Source organism: Triticum urartu, chromosome 6A (assembly GCF_056163025.1).
Source record: "Triticum urartu cultivar PI428250 chromosome 6A, HENAU_Tu73, whole genome shotgun sequence".
Taxonomy (NCBI): Eukaryota; Viridiplantae; Streptophyta; class Magnoliopsida; order Poales; family Poaceae; genus Triticum; species Triticum urartu.
This window is the reverse complement of record NC_141878.1, coordinates 406,421,091-406,446,170: the sequence shown is the minus strand read 5'-3', so window position 1 is coordinate 406,446,170 and position 25,080 is coordinate 406,421,091.

Genomic DNA, 25,080 nt, shown 5'->3' with positions numbered 1-25,080 from the left:
TGTAAAATCCTACCGAGTGGTGAGCAACCCTCCCACTCAGGGGCTTAGCTGCAGTCCAGTGCTCACCTAAGTTTGTAAAATCCTACCGAGTGGTGAGCAACCCTCCCACTCGGAGGCTTAGCTGCAGTCCAGTACTCGCCTAAGGTTAAAAAATCCTGCCGAGTTGTGAGCAACCCTCCCACTCGGGGGGCTTAGCTGCAGTCCAGTGCTCGCCTAAGTTTAAAAAATCCTACGGAGTGGTGGGAGACCCTCTCATTCAGGGGCTTAGCTGCAGTCCAGTGCTCGCCTAAGGTTTAAAGTACGTCCTTATCCGCAAGGACGACGAGGTGTAGGTCGACTACAACCTTCTCCTTTGGAGTTGTGCCACAAATACAACATGCGCTCCATCACCATGCGCAAGGACGACGAGGTGCAGGTCGACTGCAACCTTCTCCTTCGGAACTGCGCCACAAATACAACATGCGCTCCATCACCATCCGCAAGGACGACGAGGTGCAGGTCGACTGCAACCTTCTCCTTTGGAGCCACGCCACAAATACAACACGCGCTCCATCCCCATCTGCAAGGACAGCAAGGTGCAGGTCGACTACAACCTTCTCCTTAGGAGCTGCGCCACAAGTACAACGTACACTCCATCCCTATCCGCAAGGACGACGAGGTGCAGGTCGACTACAACCTTCTCCTTAGGAGCTGCACCACAAGTACAACATACGCTCCATCCCTATCCGCAAGGACGATGAGGTACAGGTCGACTGCAACCTTCTCCTTCGGGGCTGCGCCACAAATACAATGTGCGCTCCATCCCCATCCGCAAGGACGACGAGGTGCAGGTCAACTGCAACCTTCTCCTTCGGAGCTGCACCACAAATACAATGTGCGCTCCATCCCTGTCCGCAAGGACAACGAGATGCAGGTTGAAAGATTATTCAGAGTAAAGAGCAAATTCCACTCGAAGGCAAATTTAAGCATATTCAGAAATAAACCAAGTTCAGATAAGTCCTAAACTTCCGGACGACGGATCAAAAGTATTCGAGCATCAAGCCCGAAGGAGTTTAATGGTTACAGCAACCACTCGGCATTCCGAGGCAAATTTAAGGCAGGTTTAAATCTCAAAGTTTGTTCATTTGGCAGGAGGAGGGCTGGCAGGTTCGACGAATTTGTCCAAGTCAATTCCATTTGCAATCCGAGTGAGAGCAGCGATGAAAGTCTCCATAAAGGACTGGAAATCATGTCTTTTGGTGTTGGCGACCTTGATCGCCGCCAGCTTATCTTCGCGGGCTTCCTTGTAGTGTACTCTTACCAAGGACAATGCCACTTCAGCACCAGACCGGGTAGAGGACTTCTTCCATTCTTGCACTCGACCAGGGACCTCGTTGAGTTGAGCCATAAGAAACTCGAGGTCATTTTGAAGCGTCGCCCTTGGCCAGAGTGATGAGTCGATCCGTGAAACTGCCACCTTCAGACGAGCGAGGTAACTTGTAACACTGGTGATGCGGGATTCCAGTCGAAGCACATTCATGGCAGCCTCGTTGCCGACTGGAGAAACAATAGGGTCCAAACCCGTCTCGATCCATCCAGTCTCCTCGTCAAAGTTTTGGCAGAATTCTGCAGTCAAGGAGTTAGTGAGTCGACTGGACAGGACTAACTTGCAAGCAGTAAAGCAGACGGATTAAAAGGAGTACCTTCCAGCATAAGAAAGAGCTTCTTGGCAAGAGTTCTCAGATAGGCTTCCACGTCATTTCTCTTACGAGCCATGGATTCCAGCTTCTCATTCAGAGCCACCTTATCCTTCTTCAGACGAGTTGCCTCTCGTTTGGATTCAGTGAGAGAGGACTTCAGCTTGCTTACTTCTTCTTCCAGCGCTCCGACTGAAGCCAACTTCTGGCCAGCAAGGGCAGTCTTATCTTGAGCCTCCTTCTGCGCAGCTGCAAGGTCCAAGTCCTTCTTCTCTAGAGCCAACCTCATTTCTCTACAAAATAAGCAATCGGATCAAACAAGAGATACAAGAAATATTTTAAAGGACGATCGACGTGAGCAGTCGACAGGCGAGTCCAGTACCAGCAACTTCATCTTGAGCTTTCTTCAAATTTTTTTGGGCCAGCTCCAAGTCAAGGTTGAGTTGCCTCTGCTTCTCCTCAAATTCGGCAAACTTGGAAATGAGAGTACAAGATTTTGCAGAGGGTAAAAGACATATCAATCGACAAGATCAAAGATTATTTACTTCCGAGTGAATAAACCTTCAAAGTTTACTCAGACCCCAGCCGACTGCTCGCAGTCGACCGCGATCTCGGGGACTACACCCAGCGGGTGCACTTGGCGTGCCCCCACTAATTCAGATTCCACTCGGCCGGTCCGCCCGGGTCGAGTAAAAAAAGAGAAGAACTATTCAGACCCTGGCCGACTGCCAGCAGTCGACCGCGGTCTCGGGGACTACACCCAGTGGGTGCACTTGACGTGCCCCCACTGGTTCAGATCCCACTCGGTCGGTCTGCCCGGGTCGAGTGGAAGAAAGGAACATGAAAAGAAGTACTCAGACCCCAGCCGACTGCCCGCAGTCGACTGCGGTCTCGGGGACTACACCTAGTGGGTGCACTTAGCGTGCCCCCACCGGTTCAGATCCCACTCGACCAGGCTGAGTGGAAGAGTGTAAATACTAAAGACAACAAAACACCTAGTGGGTGTACAGATTCGACGCAAACAATAAGAGATTGTATGAAAGAAAATATTTCAGGTAGCATATCCTAATGACAAGGTCAGTCGAAAGTCAACTTACCTGGACATTGGCCTGAAGAGCCGCGCTGGCATCGTAAGCAGCCTGGCTGTTGTCGTGCACCGTCCTCATCTGCTCCATCATCATGCTAGCCTGACGGATGGCCTCCGCAACGGCGTCCGACTGGCTTTCCGGAACATGATAGTTGGTGAAGAAGGGAGCAGACGGCCCAGATGCGGCATCTTGGAGCTCTGAGGCATGAGGTTGGACGGCTGAAGGAAACACTGGTACAATCGACGGTGAGGGGCGCTCACTCAACAATGGGACAGCAAAAGTTACAGAGGCCCCACCTGCATCTTCAGGTTGTTGGACGGTTCGTTCTGCCGTTAGTCCCGGCTGAGATGTCTTGCCAGCCGCTACCTTTTTGTTCTTTTTGGGTCTCGGGGCCACATCTTCATCATCATCCGGAAGCTCGATAACGTTGAGTGGGGCTGCAAATAAATCAGTCGACCCCAAGTGAATCACCAGAATTTAATCGTCCAAATAATAAAGAACAAGATCACGAGAATTGTACCTGGGTTGGAGGTAACCGCGTCTTCCATTTCCTTGTCTCGGTATTGGCGGGAGGATGTTCCAGAGGTAGCAGCACTGCAAATGTCAACATTCAGTCGGTTATGTTCTGTTGCTCGAGTCGACCAAAGGATCAGGTCAGATGGTTACCCAGAGATGGTGGGAATGGTCACTTTGATTCTGGGCAAAGCCTTCGGCAGTTTGGAGGATGCGGCCTTCAATGGTTTCGGCGCTGGAGGCGGCGCAGTCTTGAGCTGTTTCGATACCTTCTCGGTCGGCACTGGAGAAGACGTCCGAGGGCGCTTTGAAGACTGCCTAGTTGGTGCGGCCACCAGGTCAGGGGTGCGTGCCGAGTCATGAGCGTGCTTGGACCTCCTTTCTCTGCGAGAAGGCGAGCCAACCTCTTCTTTGTCACTCGGGTCGTCACTCTCCTCGTCCTCCTCTGCATCCGAGTGCCACTCGCCACTCTCGCCCCCGCTCGCCTCTCCCTCGACGTTTTGCTCCTACACTCCATTGGGCATTGAGTACATATCAACAAGAGCCTGAAATACAATGAACAAAAGAAAGACAGTCGACCGTCAACAAGATGCTACATAGTAAATCAAGAAGACACTCGACAATGCAGAATCGTACCTATTCCGGCTGGCGCGAATGGTCGAATGGAACCACCCTCCTGGACCCCAGGGGATTATCCTTGTTGCTGGTAATACCTCTCAGCCACTGCTCCACCGTGTCCTCACTGACATCCTCCGGGTGGATCCGAGTGGAATCCTCGAGTCCCGAGTACATCCACATCGGATGGTCACGAGCTTGGAGTGGTTGGATGTGTCGACTGAAGAAGACCTCCAGCAGGTCCATACCGGTCACTCCGTCGCGGACAAGTTGGACAACCCACTCGACAAACACCTTCACCTACACCTTCTCCTCCGGGATCACTTTCAAGGTGGAGGGCTTCTCCACTCGAGCCATGGAAAAGGGGGGAAGTCCAGTCGACTGGCCCGGGGTCGGCTGGTCCTTGCAGTAGAACCAGGTCGACTGCCAACCCCGGACCGAGTCGGGAAGGATCATAGTTTGGAAAGTGCTTTTGTTCCTCATTTGAATTCCAAGACCCCCGCACATCTATATCACGTGCGTCCTCTCGTCACTTGGGATGGCCTTCTTGACCGTCTGAGAGCAACATGTGAATATGTGCTTGAAGAGACCCCAGTGTGGTCGACAACCCAAGAAGTTCTCGCACATGGACACGAAAGCGGCAAGGTACACGATGGTGTTTGGAGAAAAGTGGTGGAGTTGAGCCCCAAAGAAGTTCAAGAAACCGCGAAAGAAAGGGTGGGGAGGCAAAGAAAACCCGCGGTCGACATGGGTGGCAAGGAGAACGCACTCACCCTCTTGCGGCTGTGGCTCAGTCTCATTCCCCGGGAGCCACACCAATTCGTGGGGGATCAGTCCCCCCTCAACCAGGTCATCCATGTCATCTTGACTAATTGTTGAGCGGATCCATTCGCCCTGGATCCAGCCAGGCGGCAGGCCGGACCTCGACGAAGATCCGCCCCGGCTGTTCTTCTTCCCTTTCGCCTTCGCCGTCGCCTTCTTCGCATGCTCCAACGCCACTGTCTTCTCCTTCCCCATGGCAGAGAATCGAGTTCGAGCAGGGCAATGACGCCGAGAGCAGAAGCAGGCGCAGCGGAGAAATCTGAGGAGGAGGAAGAAGAATGGGGGCGCACTGTTCAAAAGCCCCGGTCCGGTGCCTTATATAAGGTCACTTCCGAGTGACTCACTTGTAGGCCCGGACGATCTTATCAAATCCTGCAACAGTCGCGCGCGTGATACGTGGCAAAAAAGGTGGCGTGGAGATCGAAGCGGCCTGCCTAATCCGTCCCAATTACTGCAGCCTCCACCGCCCGGTGCGCTTCCCAAAATTCGAATCCCATGAAATCCGCAGACGGCAGAACAACCCGTCAGACGGAAGATTTTTTTCCATATCAACACTTGAAACTTAACAACGAAAGTTCACTCGACAAAACCAAGAATGGATCAAGGCGACTGAACAAGCAGTTGAAGCCATCATGAATGTTCATTCGACCTCTGGGCGAGACATTCTCAAAGCACAAAAGCTGAATCGGAGGGATTATCAACTCATTCTCCACTCAGACCCTGAACCATTAGGGGGCTAATGATGAAGCTATGTACCTAGGGTAGGGTCATAGACCTGACCTAGACATCCTCCCCTAGTACGTCACCCTAAAGCCAGGATCATTCAAAGGGTACCATCATCCACTCGACCAGAGACGTTCCACTCGGAAGAATCAATGTCACTCGACCGTCGCAGAAGTCACTTGACGGGCAGAAGAGCTAAAGCCACTCTGCATGAACAACGGTCGGGCATTTACTTATAGGCTTAATTGTCATTTATGGCACTTTAGTGTGAGCGTTACTAGTAACATTCTCTCTTCAATGTATCTTAAACCCTCTGTGACGTTGGCTGGCTGGGGTCCTGGCGCACTCTATATAAGCCACCCCCTCCACGGGCACAAGGGTTCACACCCCTTGTAACTCACACGCATATAATCTAGTCGACCGCCTCCGGGCTCCGAGACGTAGGGTTGTTACTTCCTCCGAGAAGGGCCTGAACTCGTAAAACTCGCGTGTACAACTCCTCCATAGCTAGGATCTTGCCTCTACATTCCTACCCCCCATTCTACTGTCAGACTTAGAACCACGACAAGGAGATTATAACTAAATTTAGCTTCTAATTATGAGGACAAGAGGATTAGCCTAGCTCTAATTATTCAACTAGTACCAACCAGAACTAGAGCTAGAAGAACTAGAGCAGGCTCCAAAACTTGTATGAACCATAGAGGAAAAACCCCTAGTATATATAGGTTGGAGGAGGAGGAGAGGGAATCCACCAAGGGGGGAAGTCTCCCTTGGGGCGCCAGCCATGGGGGGGAGTAGGATTCCCTCCCCTTGTCCAATCCCCCCCCACCCACAAGGAAAGGGGGCGTCTTCCTACTTGGACCTTTGTGGCCCAAGTTGCCTTCCACCTCTTGGCCTTTTTAGGCCCGTTGATATTTAAATTAAATATAAAATGTTCTAAATACCTCTAGACCATTTTTTACATCTCCATAAACATTCTTCACCTATATATAATTTATCTGTAATACCTGGTATTACCCGATACTCCCGGATTCACCTATATATAATTTATCTCCATAAACCCTTCCGGTGACCCCGAAACACTTCCGGATTCTCTAAGAACTATTCCGAATATTCATGAAATAATTCCACGTATATATTCTCATGACTCCCGCACTACTAACGCTCGGTGATACGTCTCCGTCGTATCTACATTTCCTGACACTTCTGCTCTTGTTTTGGACTCTAATTTGCATGATTTGAATGAAACTAACCTGGACTAACGATGTTTTCAGCAGAACTACCATGGTATTGTTTTTGTGCAGAAATAAAAGTTCTCAGATTTGGACAAAACTTTTTGGAGAATTATTTCAGAATATAAAAAAATACTGGAACCAAGAACCACCGGAGTGGGGCCCCTAGCTGACAACAAGACACCATGGCACCCCCACTCCAGGCGCGCCCTGGTGGGTTGTGGGCCCTCGGGGCTCCACAGACCCTAATTCCAGCACTATAAATTCCTATTTTTGGAGAAAAAATAAGAGAGGAAGTTTCATCATGTTTCACGATATGAAGCCGCCGCCACCTCCTGTTCTTCATCGGGAGGCCGGATCTAGAGCCCGTTTGGGGCTTTGGAGAGGGGAATCTTCGGTCTTTGTCATCAGCAAACCTCCTTCATCACCAATTCCATGATGCTCCCCACCGGGAATGAGTAATTCCTTTGTAGTCCCGCTGGTTGGCGAGGAGTTGGATGAGATTCATCATGTAATCGAGTTAGTTTTGTTAGGGCTTGATCCCTAGTATCCACTATGTTCTACTTAATGCTTGTCACTACGGCTCGAGTGCCATGATTTCAGATATGAACCGTTTATGTTTTCACCATCATATCTATGTTCTAGATCCAATCTTGCAAGTCATATTCACCTATTACGTGTTATGGTTCGTAAACCCCAGTGTGATAGTAATTGGGATACTTTTCGGTGATGACTGTAGTTTGAGGAGTTCATGTATTCACTATGTGTTAATGCTTTCTTCTGGTTCTCTATTAAAAGGAGGCCTTAATATCCCTTAGTTTCCTTATGGACCCCGCTTCCACGGGATTGTAGGACAAAAGATGCCTTGCAAGTTCTTTTCCATAAACACATATGACTATTTACGGAATACATGCCTACATTATATTTATGAACTAGAGCTCGTTTGGTATCACCCTAGGTTATGACTGTTATATGATGAATATCATCTGAAAGTGCAACTATCCCCGGGTGGTTTTGGTAATTATTAACAACATATAGCTCATTGAACTAATACTATTTCAAGATGATCATTTCAGAAAGTTCAATGATTGGCATGGCATGGATTAAGAATGTGGACCCCTCAAAATGCTAAGGACACACATTGGCTCAAGCTCAAGACTCTACCTTTTTCATTTTAGTGATCCAAGATCACATTGAGGCCATAGGAAAAGCCAATACTATTAAAAGGGGATGAGGTGTTGCTTAATGGCTTACTTGCTCAAAATGCTTAGTGATATGCTCCAAAAACCCTCAACCACTTTCTCGTATCCACATATGTCCCAAACCAAAAGTCAACCTCGACCCCACCGAAATGTTCTATCCGGCGCCACCGAGTTCACTTGACAAAGCCACTGCCAGAAACCCTAGTCATATCGGTCGTACCGATAGAGATCTCGGTCTCACCAATATGCGATTGCAAACTCTGTGTTTCCCTTTGTAACGTTTCGGTTCAACCGAGATGAGCGATCGGTCCCACCGAGTTCGCAATGCAAACTCTCTATTTCCCTTTCGTAACGTTTCAGTCTCACCGAAATGAGCGATTCGGTCCCACTGAGTTTACCCGACCAACTCTCTGGTTAGCTTATTACCAACGGTCCCACCGAGTTTGTGTAATCGGTCTCACTAAGATTATGTTATGCCCTAACCCTAATCAAATCAGTCCCATCGAAAAGCCTAACGTTCACATTTTGAACTGAATTGGTCCCATCGAGTTTTCTGATTCGGTCCTACCGAGTTTGATGAATTGTGTGTAACAGTTAGATTTTGTGTGGAGGCTATAAATACCCCTCCACCCACTCTTCACTCGTGGAGAGAGCCATCAGAACATGCCTACGCTTCCAACATTCATTTTCTGAGAGAGAATCACCTACTCATGTGTTGAGACCAAGATATTCCATTCCAACCATTTGAATCTTAATCTCTATCCTTGCCCAAGTTGCTTTCCACTCAAATCATCTTTCCACCAAATCCAAATCTATGAGAGAGAGTTAAGTGTTGGGGAGACTATCATTTGAAGCACAAGAGCAAGGAGTTCATCATCAACACACCGACTATTACCTTTTGGAGAGTGGTGTCTCCTAGATTGGTTAGGTGTCATTTGGGAGCCTCCAACAAGATTGTGGAGTTGAACCAAGGAGTTTGTACGGGCAAGGAGATCGCCTACTTCGTGAAGATCTACCGTAGTGAGGCAAGTCCTTCGTGGGTGATGGCCATGGTGGGATAGACAAGGTTGCTTCTTCGTGGACCCTTCGTGGGTGGAGCCTTCCGTGGACTCATGCAATCGTTACCCTTCGTGGGTTGAAGTCTCCATCAACGTGGATGTATGATAGCACCACCTATCGGAACCATGCCAAAAATCTTCGTGTCTACATTGTGTTTGCTCCCTCCAAACTCCTCCATTTACCTTCATGTGCAATGTTTTACGTTCCGCTACTATACTCTTAGACTTGCATGTGTAGGTTGATTGCTTGACGTGTGCTAAGTTGTTAAAATCTGCCAATACTTAATATTGGGAAAAGGCTAGATTCTTGTTTGGTCAAGTAGTCTAATCACCCCCCCCCTAGACATACTTTCGATCCTACAAGTGGTATCAGAGCTTTGGTCTCCATTTGTCTTGATTTCCATATGGTTTGGTGATCATAGCCTTGGTTTCACAACCTAGGGGAGTATGGTGCCTAGCGAGGGAAATTACCACCGTAGAGGTCCTTACTTTGATGGTACTAATTTTGGTAGTTGGAAGCATAAGATGAAAATGCATATTCTTGGACATAACCCCGTCGTTTGGGCTATTGTTTGTATTGGCCTGCAAGGTGAATTCTTTGATGGGAGAGAACCAAACCGTGAAGCTACCGCGGAAGAATTGAAGATGCTGCAATACAATGCTCAAGCTTGCGATATCCTCTTCAACGGATTGTGCCCCAAATAATTCAACAAAATCAGCCGTCTTGAGAATACAAAGGAAATTTGGGATACTTTCATTGATATGCACGAAGGTACCGACTCCGTCAAGGAATCCAAATTGGATGTGCTTCAAAGTCAACTTGACAAGTTCAAAATGAAGGATGGTGAAGGTGTCGCTGAAATGTACTCTAGGCTTGCTCTCATCACAAATGAGATTGCCGGCTTAGGAAGTGAAGAGATGACCGATAGATTCATCATCAAGAAGATCCTAAGGGTCTTGGATGGAAAATATGATACCGTGTGTACATTGATTCAAATGATGCCCAATTATAAAGATCTCAAGCCAACGGAAGTCATTGGAAGAATTGTTACTCATGAGATGTCACTCAAGGATAAGGAAGAGCTTCACAACAAGTCAAGTGGTGCTTACAAAGCCTCATGTGATGCTCCTACATCATCAAGTGAGAAACAAGCCTTCAATGAAGAATTGAGCCTAATGGTGAAGAACTTCAACAAGTTCTACAAGAGTAGACGCAAGGAAAGAAGTTCCAAGTCAAGGTCCTACAATGACAAAAGATCTTCGAATCGTGAACGTAATTGCTACAATTGTGGAAGACCTGGGCACTACTCCAATGAGTGTACGGCTCCCTACAAAAGAAGAGAAGATTCACCCAAAAGGAAAAGTAGAAGAGAAGAATCACCACCAAGAGAGAGAAGGAGTAGACATGACCGTTATGAACGAAGAACATCACGGAGAAGCAAGGATTCGGAAAGGAAGGACAAATCATCAAGGAGCTACACAAAACGAAGACATCAAGCTCATTGTCGGTGTCAAAACCGGCGGATCTCGGGTAGGGGGTCCCGAACTGTGCGTCTAAGGCGGATGGTAACAGGAGGCAGGGGACACGATGTTTACCCAGGTTCGGGCCCTCTTGATGGAGGTAATACCCTACGTCCTGCTTGATTGTTCTTGATGATATGAGTATTACAAGAGCTGATCTACCACGAGATCAGAGAGGCTAAACCCTAGAAGCTAGCCTATGGTATGATTGTATGTTGTCCTACGGACTAAAACCCTCCGGTTTATATAGACACCGGAGGGGGCTAGGGTTACACAAGGTCGGTTACAAAGGAGGAGATATACATATCCGTATTGCCTAGCTTGCCTTCCACGCCAAGTAGAGTCCCACCCGGACACAAGATGAAGTCTTCAATCTTGTATCTTCATAGTCCTACAGTCCAGCCAAAGGATATAGTTCGGCTGTCCGGAGACCCCCTAATCCAGGACTCCCTCACTCATGTTGGTGAATGGGTATCCGGCTCCGACTCTGATAATCACTCCGAGAGAAGTTATCACTCCGACTCCGAATATACTCAAGATGAAGGTGTTGCCAGTCTAGCACTTGTGTCAACCAACTCCTACGACATATTTGACTCACCAAATGAAGGAATTGGAAGATGCTTCATGTCTCAAGGTCCAAAGGTATCACACCCCGAGTATGTTGATTTCAATAGTGATGAAGATGATTTTCTAGGTGATGATGATTCACTTATTGACAACTCTAGTGATGAAAACTATGATGAACTTGCTATTAATCATGCTAATCAAGATAAAATGAATGACGATGATATGAGGGAGATTGAGCGTCTAAATAAAGAACTAAACACTCTTAAGTTAGCTTATGAAACTACCTTGGAAGATCATCGAGAACTTTTAAAGACTCATGAGAAGTTACACTTTGAAAAGCTCAACCTTGAGCAAGAGCATGGGTTCTTAAAGGCAATCAATGATGATCTTCGCAAGAAAAGTTCTTCTTACATTGCCAAGCGTTTACTCTTGTCTACTTACACGCCACAAGTTAAATCTAGCAATAATAGTAAGAAAGATTCTTCTTCTAGTAGTAACAACAATCATGTTAAATCCAATATTGTTGCTTCTAGTAGTTCTCTTGATTCCAGTAATGATTCTCTTAGCCAAGTTACACTTGAGCAAGAAAATAGATTATTGAAGGGAATTATAGAGAAAGGTGTCTACAAGAGTCTTGCCGGAAGTAAGCAATTTGAGGAAATTGTACGCAAGCAAGGAAGGCACCGGAAGAATCAAGGTATTGGTTTTGAACGAAAGTTCAATGCCAATGGAGTTGAGTTGGAAGAAGATCAATACCCCAAGACGAAGTTTGTTCCTCAACAAGAGAAGTATGATCCTACTTCTTTCCAAGGGACACAAGCTCAAGATGATCTTCCACCACAAGACCAAAAGCAAAAAGGGAAGGACAAGCTTCAAGAGGAGATTGATGCATTTGAAGAAGTTCCTAAGGTATTGGTCAAGTGGGTTCCCAAGTCTACATCAAGTTGTACTTCATCAAGTACGACTACAACTCCAAGGATTCCCATCAAGATGATGTGGATCCCGAAGAAGAAGAACTAGAGAGTTCTTGAGGGTGACTCCGCCAACATACTTCACTCATATGTTTTTGGCAAGGACAAATGCAAACAGCCTCCACATCTTGCACTAGTTCAAGGAGTCACAAACCCTCTTGTTGGTAAGACAAGGGAAAAGGTAACCTAATGCTTTCATGGACATCATCTTGTGTGTACATCACTCTATGTCTATGGATATCCTTGTTTGTTCCTTGTGGGACTAACCCGTATAGGTATTGAAAGTGCAACTCACTCCAATGGATTGCTCCAAATGATCTACATCAACATCGAGCATCCACATTTTCAACGCCTACATGAAGTCATCATCGACAAAACCCAAGGTTAGTTCATCCCTCTTTGGGGGGATATCGCATCTAGGGGGAGCTTTACTCTAATCAATTGAGCTAAAGCAACTCTAAAGGTGTGAGCACAACAACGCTTTATGTAAAAGTGGTAACCCTACTTGTGCTTAAACGATGAGTATGACCTACGATCAAATGTTCTCGTTTGACTCCTCAGTCAATATACTCATATATAGATGACCTAGTCATCACCAATTGCTTGCTAGATGCTAGAGTGTTTGTGCATGCTTTGCCACATATTTCATTTGCCATTTTATTGTGTGAGAATGTTGATTGCATATTTTAGTCATTCGAGGACATCCACTTGTTTTTTTGATTGTTTGGCGTTTTCTCTTTTGCCAAGTGGATGCACAAGAATGCCTAAGAACCTCCTCTAGCTATCTATGCTTTTCTCGTCTCAAACTCTATTCATGCTGCATCACAAAGTTTGATCAAGTCAAATTCAAACCACTCTGTGTGAGGAGCACTCGGATTCCCCGATTCGTCATAGGCTTAAACTTCCAAAACCTCTTTGTGCATTTCGGTATGACCGAGTCATCCACTTCGGTCACACAGAGTTCACCAAGTTGATCTAGGTTTTCCATCTTGGTGCAACCAATTTGAACTTTTCAGTCACACCGAGTTGCAGTAACCACTTGCGATTCTGCATCTCGCTGCCACCGAGTTGTTGCACTCGGTCACACCAACAGGGTCGTGATATATATACCCACGGGTGAGAATTTGGAAATTTCTTCAAACCTCCTCAGCCCACTGATGACCACAAGTATAGGGGATCTATCATAGTCCTTTCGATAAGTAAGAGTGTCGAACCCAACGAGGAGCAGAAGTAAATGATAAGCAGTTTTCAGTAAGGTATTCTCTACAAGCACTGAAATTATCAGTAACAGATAGTTTTCTGATAAGGTAATTTGTAACGGGTAACAAGTAATAAAAGTAAATAAGGTGGAGCAAGATGGCCCAATCCTTTTTGTAGCAAAGGAAATGCCTGGACAAACTCTTATATAAAGGAAAACGCTCCAGAGGACACATAGGAATTATCGTCAAGCTAGTTTTCATCAGGCTCATATGATCACGTTCGTTACTTTGATAATTTGATATGTGGGTGGACCGGTGCTTGGGTACTGCCCTTCCTTGGACAAGCATCCCACTTATGATTAACCCCTCTTGCAAGCATCCGCAACTACAAAAGAAATATTAAGGTAAACCTAACCATAGCATGAAACATATGGATCCAAATCGGCCCCTTACGAAGCAATGCATAAACTAGGGTTTAAGCTTCTGTCACTCTAGCAACCCATCATCTACTTATTACTTCCCAATGCCTTCCACTAGGCCCAAACAATGGTGAAGTTTCATGTAGTCAACGTTCACATGACACCACTAGAGGAGAGACAACATACATCTCATCAAAATATCGAACGAATACCAAATTCACATGACTACTTATAGCAAGACTTCTCCCATGTCCTCGGGAACAAACGTAACTACTCACAAATCATATTCATGTTCATACTCAGAGGGATATTAATATGCATAAAGGATCTGAACATATGAGTAACCAAATAAACCAACTAGCATCAACTACAAGGAGTAATCAACACTACTAGCAACCCGCAGGTACCAATCTGAGGTTTTGAGACAAAGATTGGATACAAGAGATGAACTAGGGTTTGAGATGAGATGGTGCTGGTGAAGATGTTGATGGAGATTGACCCCCTCTCGATGAGAGGATTGGTGGTGATGACGATGGTGATGATTTCCCCCTCCCGGAGGGATGTTTCCCCGGCAGAACAGCTCCGCCAGAGCCCTAGATTGGTTCCGCCAAGGTTCCGCCTCGTGGCGGCGGTGCTTCGTCCCGAAAGCTTGCTGTTCTAAGATGTTATGATTTCTTATGCTAAGGTAACAATTCATTCAAAATTTCAAGTATGAATCAGAAACTTCATTAAAAACTAACAAACTACAATCTCAGTCATTGAAGCAATTGCAATTTATCATAACATCGGAAAGAGTCAATATAAGAGCTTTTCAGAAGGTCCACATACTCAACTATCATCTAGTCTTTCACAATTGCTGACACTCACGCAATACTTATGGGTATGAAGTTTTAATCGGACACAGAGAAAGATAGGGGCTTATAGTTTTGCCTCCCAACCTTTTACCTCAAGAGTAATGTCAACAATAATAGTTTATGAAAGCCCACATCCAATTAGCTATATATATCAGGATCTTTCCAACACGCCGTGCTGGCCAAAGGATAAAATGTAAAAAGGAAAGGTGAAGATCACCATGACTCTTGCATAAGACATAAGACAAAAATAAAAGATAGGCCCTTCGCAGAGGGAAGCAGAGGTTGTCATGTGTTTTTATGGTTGGATGCATGAAATCTTAATGCAAAAGAACGTCACTTTATATTGCCACTTGCGATATGGACCTTTATTATGCAGTCCGTCGCTTTTATTTCTTTCACATCACAAGATCGTATAAAGCTTATTTTCTCCACACTAATAGATCATACATATTTATAGAGCAATTCTTATTGCTTGCAACAATGACAACTTACTTGAAGGATCTTACTCAATCCATAGGTAGATATGGTGGACTCTCATGGCAAAACTGGGTTTAAGGATATTTGGAAGCGCAAGTAGTATCTCTACTTGGTGCAAAGAATTTGGCTAGCATGAGGGGGAAAGGAAAGCTCAACATGTTGGATGATCCATGACAATATAATTTATTTCGGATATAAGAAAACATAACCCATTACGTTGTCTTCCTTGTCCAACATCAACTTTTTAGCATGTCATATTTTAATGAGTGCTCACAATCATAAAAGATGTCCCAGATAGTATATTTATATGTGAAAACCTCTCTTTCTTCATTACTTCCTATTAATTGCAACGATGACCAAAACTATGTTTGTCAACTCTCAACAACTTTTATTCATCATACTCTTTATATGTGAAGTCATTACTAAGATCAATATGATCTCTTTATTTCTTTTTATTCTTTCTCTTTTTTCTCAAGATCATAGCAAGATACCCAAGCCCTTGACTCAAAACTAATCTTTATTATATAGCTCACGGACTCGATTACATAGAAGGATCATAAAGCAAAACTCAAAACTAGATCATACTAAACTTTATTCTACTAGATCAAGATATAAGCAAAAGGATCGAACTAAGAAAAACAGTAAAGATAAACGTGTGATGGTGATACGATACTGGGGCACTCCCCCAAGCTTAGCAGTTGCCAAGGGGAGTGCCCATACCCATGTATTTATGTCTCTTTCTTTGGAGATGAAGGAGATGGTGATGATGATGACAATTGTGCCTTCAGATTTTTCATATTGTAATTGAGAAGAGCGATCTCCTCCTTTAAATCATTGACCTCCGATTCCATCTTCATGATCTTGTTAGATAGATCGGTTGTTAGACAGATTAGCCCTCTTAGGGAGACTAGACTTCTTGAACTTCACGTGCATATCCCCACATTGAGGTAGAGGAACATCCTCCTCTGAACTTGAATCATTGATCCTCCTCAAATGAGCATCATCCTCATCATTTGTAGTTCGACCACAAGAGATAGGTCCCCATAGGTTTTTGGGTCAGCAATGAGATGTGAGACATAGCTCTCTCCGTCGGAGTCTTGAGATGACATCTTGCTCTAAATCTGCTGCAGAAACAGCTCGAAACAAAAACAGAGGATATTTGCATGGTACGGTGGTCAAAACCTTTGGGAGATTATATAATGAATTTTTACCGACTAAAAGAAGTATCGTGTAAGAAAAGGAGTCTGGAGGGAACACGAGGTGCCTACGAGGCAGGGTGCGTGCCCTCCACCCTCGTGGATGCCTCGTGTCCTTTCCGGAATGCTTCCTATTTTCCTATTTTCTTAAATATTCCAAAACGGAGAAAAATTGCTATTAAAACTGTTTTGGAGTCGGTTTACTTACCGACACATACCTCTTCCTTTTCGGAGGCTGAAACGTTCTGGAAGGTGTCCCTTATATACTCCTCCGGGGTTACGGTTTCAATAACATTAGTTTCAACATTTATAGGATTACCTGAGATATAATGTTTGATTCTTTGACTGTTCACCACCCTCGGATTTGTGCCTTCGAGGTTGTTAATTTCTATGGCACGGGAACAATAGCCGTCCTCAATAACGTAAGGGCCTTCCCATTTAGGGAGGAGTTTTCCTGCAAAGAATCTTAAACAAGAGTTGTATAACAATACATAGTCACCTATATTAAACTCACGTTTTTGTATCCTTTTGTCATGCCATCTTTTAACTTTTTCTTTAAACAGTTTGGCATTCTCATAAGTGTGGGTTCTCCACTCATCAAGTGAGCTAATGTCAAATAGTCTCTTCTCACCAGCAAGTTTGAAATCATAGTTGAGCTCTTTAATGGCCCAATATGCCTTATGTTGTAGTTCTAGAGGTAAGTGACATGCTTTTCCATAAACCATTTTATACGGAGACATACCCATAGGATTTTTATATGCATTTCTATAGGCCCATAATGCATCATCAAGTTTCTTGGTCTAATTCTTTCTAGATCTATTAACAGTCTTTTGTAGAATTAATTTAAGCTCCCTATTGCTCAGTTCTACTTGACCATTAGACTGTGGGTGATATGGGGATGCAATTCTATGATTAACATCATACTTAGCAAGCATTTTACGAAAAGCGCCATGAATAAACTATGAACCACCATCAGTCATTAAGTATCTAGGGACTCCAAACCTCAGATAAATAAGTTCTTTAAGCATCTTAATAGAGGTGTTATGATCAGCACTACTAGTTGGAATAGCTTCTACCCACTTAGTAATGTAATCAACAGCAACTAAAATATGTGTATACCCATTAGAGGAAGGAAACGGTCCCATATAATCAAAGCCCCAAACATCAAATGGTTCAATAATGAGTGAATAATTCATAGGCATTTCTTGACGTCTACTAATATTACCAATTCTTTGACATTCATCACAAGACAAGACAAACTTATGGGCATCCTTTAAGAGAGTAGGCCAATAAAAACTGGATTGCAATACCTTATGTGCAGTTCTATCTCCAGCATGGTGTCCTCCCTAAGCCTCGGAGTGACACTTGCGTAGGATCTGTTCCTATTCATGCTCAAGTACACAACGTCTAATAACACCATCTAATCCTTCTTTATAAAGGTGTGGGCCATCCCAGAAGTAATGTCTTAAATCATAGAAAAACTTTTTCTTTTGTTGGTATGTGAAACTAGGTGGTATAAATTTAACAACAATGTAAGTAGCATAATCAGCATACCATGGAGTAGTACGAGAAGCATTTATGACAACTAATTGTTCATCAGGAAAGCTATCATCAATAGGTAGTGGGTCATCAAGAACATTCTCTAACCTAGATAATTTGTCTGCAACGGGGTTCTCAGCTCCTTTTCTATCAATAATATGCAAATCAAATTCTTGTAGTAGGAGAACCCATCTAATAAGTCTAGGTTTAGCATCTTTATTTTCCATAAGGTATTTAATAGCAGCATGATCAGTGTGAACAATTACTTTAGAATCAACAATATAAGGTCTGGACTTATCACAAGCAAATACAATTGCTAAAAATTCTTTTTCAGTAGTAGCATAATTTCTCTAGGCACTGTCTAGAGTTTTATTAGCATATTGGATAACATTTAATTTCTTATCTACTCTTTGTCCTAGAACAGCACCTACAGCATAATCACTAGCATCACACATAATTTCAAAGGGTAAATTCCAATCAGGAGGCTGACCAATGGGTGCAGAAATCAAGGCTTTCTTAAGTATTTCAAATGCTTCTACGCAATCATCATCAAAGACAAAAGGAACATCTTTTTGTAAGAGATTAGTCAGAGGCCTGGAAATTTTTGAGAAGTCTTTAATGAACCTCCTATAAAATCCGCCATGACCAAGGAGACTTCGTATACCTTTAATGTCCTTAGGACACATCATCTTTTCAATAGCATCAACTTTAGCTTTATCAACTTCAATACCTCTTTCAAAAAATTTATGCCCCAAGACAATGCCTTCATTAACCATAAAGTGGCACTTCTCCAATTCAGGACAAGATTAGTTTCTTCACATCTCTGCAAAACTCGGTGAAGGTTGCTTAAGCAATCATCAAAAGAAGTTCCATATACGGAGAAATCATCCATGAAAACCTCAACAATCTTTTCACAGAAGTCAGAGAATATAGCAGTCATAAATCTTTGAAAGGTAGCACGTGCATTACATAAACCAAAAGGCATACGTCTATAAGCAAAGGTACCAAAAGGGCAAGTAAAAGTGGTCTTTTCCTGACCCTCTTTTGACACAGGTATTTGAGAGAAAGCAGAATAACCATCTAGAAAGCAAAAATGTGTATGTTTGAATAATCTTTCTAGCATTTGATCAATGAAAAGGTAGAGGGTAATGATCCTTTTTAGTAGCTTTATTTAATTTGCAGAAATCAATTACCATTCTATAACCTATAACAATTCTTTGTGGGATCAATTCATCTTTATCATTTGGAACAACAGTAATACCTCCTTTATTAGGGACACAATGGACAGGACTTGCCCACTGACTATCAACAACAGGATAAATTATACCTGCCTCCATAAGCTTTAGTATTTCTTTTCTTACCACTTCTTTCATCTTAGGATTTAACCGTCGTTGGTGATCAACAACCGGTTTAGCGTCTTTCTCCAATTTTAGTTTGTGCTGGCATAGAGTGGGACTAATGCCCTTAAGATCATCAAGAGTATATCCAATAGCAGCACGGTGCTTCTTCAGAGCTTTCAATAATTTCTCTTCTTCTTGCTCTGAAAGGTTAACACTAATAATAACAGGATATATCTTCCTTTCATCAAGATAAGCATATTTAAGAGTATCAAGTAATGTTTAAAGCTCAAACACGAGATCACCCTTGGGTGGAGGAGGATCCCCTAGAATTTCAACAGGCAAGTTGTGTTTCAAAATAGGTCCCTGTTTAAAGAATACTTCATCGATTTCCCTTCTTTCATTCATAAACATATCATTTTCATGGTCTAGCAAATATTGTTCTAAAGGATCATTAGGAGGCACGGCAATAGAAGCAAGACCAATAATTTCATCTTTACTAGGCAATTCTTTATCATGGGGTTGTCTATGAAATTTAGCAAAATTAAAATCATGAGGTATATCCCCTAAACCAATAGAAACAATATCCTTTTTGCAGTCTATCTTAGCATTAACGGTATTTAAGAAGGGTCTACCAAATATAATGGGACAAAAGTCATCTTGTGGGGAACCAAGAACAAGAAAATCAGCAGGATATTTAACTTTCCCACACAAGACTTCAACATCTCTAACAATCCCAACTGGTGAAATAGTATCTCTATTGGCAAGCTTAATTGTAACATCAATACCTTCTAACTCAGCAGGTGCAATATCATGCATAATTTCTTCATATAAAGAATGAGGTATTGCACTCGCACTAGCACCCATATCACATAAGCCATGATAGCAATGATCTCCTATTTTAACGGAAATAACAGGCATGCCTACAACAGGTGTATGTTTATTTTTAGTATCAGGTCTAGCAATTCTAGCAGCGTCATCACGAAAGTAAATAACATGTCCATCAATATTATCGGACAAGAGATCTTTAACCATAGCAATACTAGGTTCAACTTTAATTTTCTTAGGGGGTGTAGGTGTTCTAGTATTACTAATACGAACCACCGTTAAAGCTTTAGCATGATCCTTTATTCTAACAGGGAAAGGTGGTTTCTCAAAATAAGCGGTAGGAACAATAGGATCAACATTATAAGTGATAGTCTTTTCTTCAACTTTAATAGGTTCAACTACTTTTACTTCAATGGGAGGATGATATTTAAGCCACTTCTCCTTAGGGAGATCAACATGAGTAGCAAATGATTCACATAAAGAAGCTACTATCTCAGAGTCAAGTCCATATTTAGTGCTAAATTCACGAAAAGCATCGGTATCCATAAAAGATTTAACACAGTCAAACTTGGGTCTTGTACACCCGACTCCTTACCTCGAGTGCCCAAAATTCAGAGTTGCGTTTAAGTCTTTCCAATAAATCCCATTTGAATTCAGTAGTCTTCATCATAAAAGATCCAGTACAAGAAGTATCATGCATGGAGCAATTATTGAGAGAAAGTCGAGCATAAAATTTTTGAATAATAATTTCTCTTGAGAGCTCATGATTGGGTCATGAATATAACATTGAATTAAGCCTCCCCCAAGCTTGAGTGATGCTTTCTCCTTCGCGAGGCCAAAAATTATACATATAATTACGATCACGATGAACCAGATGCATAGGATAAAACATCTGATGAAATTCCAATTTCCATCGGTTGTAGTTCCATGATCCAATATCATCACATAGCCTAAACCATGTCAATGCCTTTCTATTCAAAGATAAGGGGAAGACCTTCTTCTTGATAACATCCACGGTCATACCTGCAAGCTTAAATAATCCACAAACTTCATCCACATAGATTAGGTCCAAATCAGGATGCAATGTTCTATCTCCTGTAAAAGGATTAGCTAGCAGATTCTCTATCATACCCGAAGGAATTTCAAAGTAAACATTTTCAGTAGGTTCAGTAGGTTGAGGAGAAACTCTTTGCTCTACTAGTCGGGGTCAAGATACCCCGAACAAGCCCCTCAAAGGATTACTTTCCATAGTAACAAGTGATAGTAAAATTCAGCACACTATATAAATCTTTCCTTACCAAAGGCGATTAACTCCCCGGCAACAGTGCCAGAAAAGAGTCTTGATGACCCACAAGTATAGGGGATCTATCGTAGTCCTTTCGATAAGTAAGAGTGTCGAACCTAACGAGAAGCAGAAGGAAATGATAAGCAATTTTTAGTAAGGTATTCTCTGCAAGCACTGAAATTATCGGTAACAAATAGTTTTCTGATAAGGTTTGTAACGGGTAACAAGTAATAAAAGTAAATAAGGTGCAGCAAGATGGCTCAATCCTTTTTGTAGCAAAGGACAAGCCTGGACAAACTCTTATGTAAAGGAAAACGCTCCCGAGGACACATGGGAATTATCGTCAAGCTAGTTTTCATCACGCTCATATGATTCACGTTCATTACTTTGATAATTTGATATGTGGGTGGACCGGTGCTTGGGTACTGCCCTTCCTTGGACAAGCATCCCACTTATGATTAACCCCTCTTGCAAGCATGCGCAACTACAAAAGAAGTATTAAGGTAAACCTAACCATAGCATGAAACATATGGATCCAAATCAGCCCCTTATGAAGCAACACATAAACTAGGGTTTAAGCTTCTGTCACTCTAGCAACCCATCATCTACTTATTACTTCCCAATGCCTTCCCCTAGGCCCAAACAATGGTGAAGTGTCATGTAGTCGACGTTCACATGACACCACTAGAGGAGAGACAACATACATCTCATCAAAATATCGAACGAATACCAAATTCACATGACTACTTATAGCAAGACTTCTCCCATGTCCTCAGGAACAAATGTAACTACTCACAAATCATATTCATGTTCATAATCAGAGGGGTATTAATATGCATAAAGGATCTGGACATATGATCTTCCACCAAATAAACCAACTAGCATCAACTACAAGGAGTAATCAACACTACTAGCACTACAAAAAATACACTTCCGTGATGATACGTGTTTGTCACAGTAGGTCGCGTTTTTTTGTCATGCATGTACATCCATGACGATTTTATGACAGAATCAAGATATTCATACCTGTGCTATCGTAGAAGTGTTCCATGACATTACCAAAATTATCATCACGGAAGTGTGCACTTCCATGACGATAAATCGCGCGTCACAGTAGTGCTTTCGTCAAGGGTGACCGACACGTGGCATCCACCGTAACGAAATGTCGTTAAGCTATCGGGAGGAACAGCCCTGACCAATGGGGATTTTCCACGTGTAAAATCATCATTGGCTGGAGGAAACACGTGTCAGCTCATCGTTGGGACAGATGTCATCCACTCATTGGACAGAAGGCGCCTATGATACATCGACATGTGGCACGGCCCAACAGAGGCCCATTCCTGTGAAAAGGCTGGCCCGTTTGACTTGGTCAAAAGGTGGCGGGCCGGCCCATGGAAAGCCTGTTGACGGCCTGTTCGCATATAGCCCATTTACAACCTGCTAACCCAAGGCCCGTTACGCCCTATCCAAATTAGGCCCAGTAGCGTCATCTAGGCCATCCAATATGATTCCAGCCCATTTTCACTTCTGGCCCATGTATGGCCCATGACGTCTTTTGGCCCATATGAGGCCCTATGTAACTCTTGGCCTATTAACAGCCCGTGGTGAAACTGGCCCGTAATGAACAGTGTATCGCTTTACACCCATTAACGACCCGTGGTGAAACTGGCCCGTAATGAACAGTGTATCACTTTATACCCATTAACGGCCCGTTATTCCATTGGGCCGTTTCCTGCCCATGTTATCTTTCGGCCTTCTCAGAGCCCATTTATTCTTGGGCTCATTTCCAGCATTCGTTTACTTACGGCCCGTTACTATCATTTTCTGCTTGTGGGCCAAATTCAGCCCGTGGTTACAGTCAGTCCGTTTGTGGTCCGTTAATACGTTGGGCCGTTTTGATAGCATCATCAAATACAGCCTATTAACGATGGCCCGTTATGGTCGGCCCATGAACGGACGATTCCAACTCTAGCCCGTTTACGGCCATAATGCGGCCTGTTATTGGTCCATGTTTGGCCAATCGATCATATGGCCCGTATAAGGCCCATTGATGATACGGCCCGTAGAAGGCCCATTGTTTCTACGGCCCGTAGAAGGCCTACTGTTTCTACGGCCCGTAGAAGGCCCACTGTTTCTACGGCCCGTAGAAGGCCCACTGTTTCTATGGCCCGTAGGAGGCTCAGTGTCACTACAGTAAATATTAGCCCATGGTTATTGTGGCCTAGTTTTAAAAAATAGGTTATTGCAGCCACTAGCAAACCGCGGAAAAAGAACTACACCGACTACAAGCAAACAAATAAACAAGACAACAAGGAAATAAATAAGCAAGCAACTTATGCTAGGATATCACGGCTATTACACATATTACATCCACTGGGCATCAAAGTTCGCCACCGGTGCAAATACAGGGAACAAAGCAGCAAATAAACGCCACAGCAAAACAAGTCCAGAACTGAAACCACTTCAGAAGAGTTCAAGAAACAATATCCTTGGTTGTAACATCCCAAATTTTCAATTTGGAATATTATACATTAGATCATCATGCATATCATATTTTATTTTGCTTTTGGTTTTGATCCTAGAAAATCCTAAGCAACTCAAGGACCCACGGAGAGAGTTGGGGATTTCGTTATTTACATATTTGAGTTTTCTCAAATTTTGTAAACAGGATCATTTGATTTTATTTATTTTATCATCAAATATTTCTATTACAAAAATATGAGAGAGGGAATAAAATGACTTTCCAAAAATATAGAAATATTGAGGATTTAATAAAAGAATAAATTAGATTTATTTCGGAGTTTTTCGGTATTTTTAATTGAATTTAGGAAAAATGCGCGTTTTTCAAAATTGCATTTAGGGCCCAAATAAATGTTCACTTTATCGGGCTTGATTTTAGAAGCCCAAGAAAATTTATTTCGGGATTTTTGGAGTCCGTTTAGTATTTCTTTTTATTTTTCTTCCAAGCAGAATTATTAAAAAAAACACAGCGGAACCGACTATGGGCCGTACTCGGCCAGGACTCCCCTGGCCGGGGCCTTTATAAGGCGCTGCCCCGGGGCCCGAGAGCCCAGCCGCCCCAGCCCACAAACCCTAGACCGCCCCAGCCCCAGCCCCGCCGCCGCCGCCGCCGTCGCTAGCCGCCGCCCCGCTGCCGATCCGCCGGAGCCGCGCGTCGCCCGAGGTTCGCCGCCCTCGAAATCCATGCCGTTTTAAAAATAAAAAAAAATCTGTTCGTCGTTTTTCTTTTTTGTCGGATTTTTCACGGTTATTTTCTGATCGTGATTTCTGATCCGATTTTCGTTTTAGTATAACTTTTCGCTCGTTTATCGGAATCAGGCGATTCAAGCGCCTGGAGTTTCGTCTCGAAACCCTCTTTCCAAATAATCAACTTAAACAAGTTTTTGCTACTGTAAAATTTGACTTACATCCAGATTACTAGAACAAAGTTGTTTTCTTTTGCCGTTTGATTTCTTTTGCTTCATTCGATTTGATTCTTTTTGCAAACCAGGGTTCTTAAGTTGAACTTTCTGGTTAGATCTTCTATTTGAGTTTTACCCATGATTTGGAGTTAGCAGCCGTAGTGCATGCATTGAAGACATGGAGACATTTCCTCATTGGAAATCATTGTGAGGTGTACACGGATCATAAGAGTTTGAAGTACATTTTCACGCAGAAGGAGTTGAACCTCAGACAAAGGAGATGGTTGGAGCTCATCAAGGATTATGATATGAGATTACATTACCATCCTGGAAAAGCTAATGTAGTAGCTGATGCATTGAGCCGCAAGAGCCATGTCAATACGTTAATGACGGGAGAAATACCCAAGGAGTTAGCAGAAAATCTTCGTGAACTATGTGTGGAAATAGTTCCGAGAGGCTATGTAGTAGCACTAGAGATTCAGTCAACTTTGATGGATAAAATCAGAGAAGCTTAGAAAGCTGACAAAGAGATTGCC